This window comes from Octodon degus, unplaced genomic scaffold (genome assembly GCF_000260255.1).
Source record: "Octodon degus isolate 3935 unplaced genomic scaffold, OctDeg1.0 scaffold00052, whole genome shotgun sequence".
In the NCBI taxonomy this organism is placed as follows: domain Eukaryota; kingdom Metazoa; phylum Chordata; class Mammalia; order Rodentia; family Octodontidae; genus Octodon; species Octodon degus.
Genome location: NW_004524628.1, coordinates 5,703,551 through 5,709,015, shown reverse-complemented (window position 1 = coordinate 5,709,015; position 5,465 = coordinate 5,703,551). Strand labels below are relative to the sequence as shown.

The following is a 5,465-nucleotide window of genomic DNA, read 5'->3' as shown; positions in this document are numbered from 1 at the left end:
TACCAAGAGGGGATTGATCTGCTCCTGCAGGTTCGGAAAGGTGAGCGGTGAGCGGTGCGGGGGATAGCTGGACAGGTTTCTTCTACATAGCTGTAACAGAGTAATGTCATTATGAAAGGGGAGGGTCTATTACAGATATTTAAGAGGTTTAATAGACTTACTCATATGCAGTATATATATAAACCTTAATCACTAAGACATTGGTGGATTAGGAAAGTCAATATGGAGTAATATTTTTGCCTCCAAAACTACCCTTAATTTTTAGAGATGTAGACTTAACTGTTTTGGAAAGAAATATTGTAATGCTTGTAATTTAATTTTACTTGAGCATTCTGCCCAAAAAACCCAAATTAAGAACAAAAAACAAAGTTGAAATCAAAAACAGTTGAGACTGGGCATATAATTCAGTGGTAGAGTTCTTGCCTGAGGCTCTACATTTATCTCTAGAAACTGAGAAAACAAAAATGTGTGATCTTGTTTCATTCTTTACATTGTTCTATAAAGCGGGAGTTGATGGTATTCTGTCTGATTCTATAATGAAGACAAGTAGTTCTCTTTTCACTTTCTGCTGCTGGCAGGTGGTCAAGCCACAACCAAAGTGAAAGGCCTTGATGACTGTACATCAGGTCCCCAGAACAGCCAGGGAGGTGTGGGTCAGGTGGAACACTCCTGTAAGGGATCAAAAGCAGGAGAATCACAAGTCCCAGGGGGGTTATAGAGACGTGTTAAGACCCAGGATGCAACCTATTCTGATACAAGAAATAAGTATCAGTAGAGATAAGTGCAGTGCAGATTTAAGCAAGAAAATGTTAAATGTGGGGAGAAAGTTGGTGATGTTTGCCAGAAGCATTGGAGTAAAAAGTGGAACTTCAGAAATCAGAAATAAAAAGGTTTCGTGGTGAAGACGGTGGGCTCCAGGTGGGTGCCCTGCTCCTGCTTTGACCTGGGTGCCCAAGGAGGCCACCCGAACTCTACAAAAGGAGGAAGACACTGGCTACGACAATGATGTGGACCTGACACATCTCCTGGAACAGTGGGACAAAGATGATGACACAGGAGGAAGAAATCAGACCACAAGAGACCCTCATTACCTGTTAACTTCTCAAAGACAGACCCAGACAAGCCCAAGAACATCCTGAAAATGACAAAGAAGGGGAAGATTCTTAGGATGTCACCACATGGGGGAGCCCCACAGAGGAGACAGGAAATCAGGAGCCTATGGTAGGCATCCTGTTCAGTGCCAACTAGGATGGGCAGAGGTTCGTCGTGGCATCAGACCAGGCTCTGTTCATGCTTTGCGGGAGCTGTGCCTGGGAGACCGAGCACTTTTTGGTCAGTCAAGACAGGTATGCTCCTATCACTCTAGAGAGACATATTTGCCTGGCAGAGGAAGAAGAGACAAGGAGAAAAAGAAAGAGAAGGGTAAAAGAAGGTGGAAAGGGGAGGAAAGGAATGAAGGGGATCTGAAATCGTAGGCCTTGAAGGAAGACAGCTGAGCTGGAGGTCAGCAGGAAGACCTGTGACAGGCAGTGTGTCTGTCTCCTGTGCCACAGATGGCCATTAGAGAGCCCCTTGCTGGTCTCTCAGGCAGAGTGGATGTTGGAAACTGCAGACCAGGGACATTCGTTGTCTGCCACAAGGCCAGCCTGGTCAGTGCAAAAATTACTATCATAAAGGCTTCACGTATGAAGACAGGTTTTCTGGTTAATAGCAGACACTGATGAATTCATGCTTACCACACTGTCACCATCCATGGAAAGCTGACTGTATTGCCTTTTCCCATTCCAGTTAACCTGTGGATCATGGACTTCCAAGGTATCGCCGCCTCACTTCACCTGCTCTGGTAGCCTGCTGTGTCTTTGCTTTGATTTTCTGTTAACCAAACAGCAAGTTCTGATCAGATCAGCTTTTTTAAAACTCCTGGCTTCAAGTCAGACTGTTGTGCCACAGCCATGGTTTTCATTGCAGTGAAGGTAAAGCGAGTTGTCATCTAAATATGTCACCAGGAAGCCAGTTGTGTAAACCCCACCTATGCAGGAAGTGCCAAAGCAGTGCCATTTGGCAGTCCTAAGTAATTGCTTGGAATGCTACTGAGTGAAGTCCCTCAGCTGAAGGAACTGTTGCTGTGGGTCAGCTCGTGATTTCTTTGTTTAGGATCCAGAGAGAGACCATTGTGAAGTGGGAGCAGAGACCAGTAGAGCCCTAAACAGGTGTGGCAGCAGACGCAACGACCTCATCTCCAGTGTTCCTAAACATTGTCCTTTGATAAGGTGCCTAAACTTGTGTTTTTATATGGTACTAAAATGCTGCTTTTGAACTTTTACTGTTCGTATATTGGAGCTGACTCTGCAGAAGGGAATATTTACATACAGGCATCATTATTTTGGAATTTAAGTTTTTTGAAAAGAACCTCAATTGTGGTTTTAAGAGATTAAAAATAACACATATACATGGTTAGAAAATGTCACTATTTGGCCAGTGATATAGCTCAGTGGCAGAGTACCTGCCCTGCAAGCTTGAGGTCCTGAGTTTGAGTCCCAGTACCAAAAAAAACAACAACAACAACAACAAAAAAAAAAAACACCAAAAAACGTCACTGTTAAAGAATGGTTCAAGTGCTGGGGAGGCTGAAAACAGGAGGATCACTATGAATCCGAGCTGTGTAATGAGGCCCTGTACCAAATATATGTGTGTGTGTGTGTGTATTTTTTTTTTTTTTTTTGAACATACGTATGTTCCAAGTACAAAGTGTGTCCCTGCCCTGGTGCTGGTCCCTTGTCCCTTGTCCCAGCAAAGCTACTGTTGATACTTTGTTGTTGTTTTTTTTTAAAAGAAATTCAGCTAACATTGTGCTATTTTACCCCCCCCCAAAAAAAAAAGTTCAGTATGGTTAAGTGTAGTCACTAATAATCTTAGTTTTAAGGGCCCTTACAAATCTTTCATTTCTAAAGACCCAGTGGCAAGTAGTTAAATCAAATGGACATCCAAAAGGATGTCAGTGAAGGTAAAAGAAACTCACACTTTGTGGAAAATCTAAAAGCACAGAAAGGACGAGGGAAGGTGGATCTTGGGTTTTGTCTTGGCCAGAAAGGGATGAGAAAGGACATGTTTAGGGGTAGTAGCCAAGTAACAGCAGAGGTTAAGAACAAGGATTCTGGGGGCCTGGGAGATGGCTCAGTGGAATAAGCGCTTCCCTGGCAAGCGCAAGGGCCTGAGTTCAATCCCTGGTTCCGCAAACAAACAAACAAACAAACAACCCCAAGAGTAAGAACAACGATACTAAAGGATGGCTCTAAAGGAGCTCAGGTGAGGTATATGGGAAGAATTATGTGGATGATAATGATGTTGACAAGCAACATTTATTTCCTACGCTCCAGGCAGGCTCTTTTAAAGCCATCTCAGCCACACTAAAGTACTATCACTGTTTTCATGTTAAAGTCGGAGATACAAAGAGGTTGAATAAAGGGCCAAACTCACTTAGCTAAAAGTGGAAAGGCAGGTTTTACATGAAGCAGTCAGACTCTAGGTCCTTTGTTGTTAACCACTATTTAACCTGGACCTTTTTAAGGGTTTGACATGTTGCAGACCTTTCTCACCCTACCAGACGTGGTGCCCCAGAGGTAATGTAGGAGCAGAGCCCCCATTCCTAAACAAAGGTGCATCACATGCTTCATTTAGAAGTGACTTCCCTCTATCAGAGAGTGTGAGCTCGGCACCTGTGTATTTTAGGACTGAGGCAAACCATGCTGAAAAGATAGAAAATGAGGGAAACCAGAAAGAATGCTTGAACTAACTAAAAAAACTATTTTGAAACTTGAGAATATGATTGTTTTTAAATTTTATAGGCATCCAAGATCATACTAAGAGATGTTACCTCAGAGAAAAAATTACTCACTACATGGATAGAGCAGAAGACATAAAGAAATACTTGGATCAAGTAAAAGAAGGTAAAAAAAAAAAAAAAAAAAGGCTGTTTTAAAAACACATGTCCAGGGGCCGGGGAGATGGCTCAGTAGAGTAAGTGCTTGCCTGGCAAGCACCAGGGCCTGAGTTCAATCCCTGGTTCCACCAATAAAAAATAAAAACACATGTCCAAAGGGAAAGGGGATGTGGCTCCGTGGTTGGGCATTTGCATAACATGCATTGGGCCCTGAGATTGATCCCAGCACCACCAACAAAGACAGAAAATATATCCATAGGCTGCTGTGACTCTCCATTCGCCAAGTATTTCTGGCTTCCTATAGAGCTCTGTGTGGTTTGAGCTAGTTGTGCCTGGGTCTTATGGATTTATTGTGCATGTCTTCTCCCTCTATACAAGAGTTACTCACTTTTTCTTTGTTAGGGGGTGGGGTCAGACACCCCTTTGCACATTCCATGGGAGCTCTACACACTATAGGACTTTGCCATTTTTAAGGAATTTGTAGAAGCTTTGTGGACCCAGTTGAAGAACTGCTGCAGAGGACTGCTACATGTGGATCCTGCATTTTATGTGTATTTCCCTTTACGAACAGACTAAAGTCATTAAAGTAGCTAAAGAAACTCGTGGGACTTCTCTCAGATGCTATTGGGAATCGAAGCATTCTAATAGCTGAATGTCCCTAGTGACCAGGGGTGAGGTAGGTATGTGTTGTTCCCTTTGTGTGATTAGTTTCCTATTCATAAGCTTCCAGGTTCTGAACATCTACATTGCCATTGCCATTGCCATTGCCACCTTATTTAGGGTGTGCACTGTTGCTCCTTTCTGTGGCCAAAGGTGCTGCCACTGCACATACTAGGGCCTGGCCTCCAGCTGTTCCTCCTCTCTGTCCTTACTGTGGCCCAACATGTTTACTCAGTGTTTTAGACAATCTACTAAGAACTGTGGGTCTCCCAGAACAAGCCCCTCCGACTGCCTGACCACATCCCAAACACACGGATTGTGGTGCTTTCCCAACTTTCTTGATATAAAAAGCACACATTTCTGTTATCAGGGCTTGGGGACAGCCTAGATTTCTAAGAGCCTGTATTGCAGGAAAGCCTACTATATATGTCAATTGTTAGACCATCCTGAGTGCCTCCAAGTGCTGTCCCAGAAGAGGAGCCAGACCACTGACTTTTAAGCAAAGTATAAAGTGCAAAGCCATGCACATTAGGAACTACTGTTGGGATTCGTATATTTCCTTAAAAATGGATAATCTCAGATAACTTGTTCAGTAAGTACTCATTTTGAATTGATGAAAACAGTGGAATTATCCTGTTGATCCTGTGACAGCCACTCTTTAACTTGGGTTATAAGTTAAAAAATTAATTTAGAACTGATCCCAATTAATTGCTATTTAAAGAATAAAATATTTTAAAAAGTGGTCACTGATTATAACTAAAGTTTGTGTTTTATAGATGGAAAATATCACAAACAAATTAAGATAGAAGAGAATGCAACAGGTTTTGGTTATGAGTCACTTTTTAAAGAATACCTTAATGGGACA

General features: G+C 42.6%; 1 long non-coding RNA gene across 1 annotated transcript; it reads left to right on the top strand.

Moving 5' to 3' along the window:
* Positions 1–5,464, top strand: LOC111817245. Its single transcript, XR_002821487.1, has 4 exons — positions 1–40; positions 2,155–2,270; positions 3,846–3,947; positions 5,377–5,464. It is a non-coding gene; the product is annotated as an uncharacterized LOC111817245 (long non-coding RNA).
* Position 5,465: the final 1 nt, after the last annotated feature.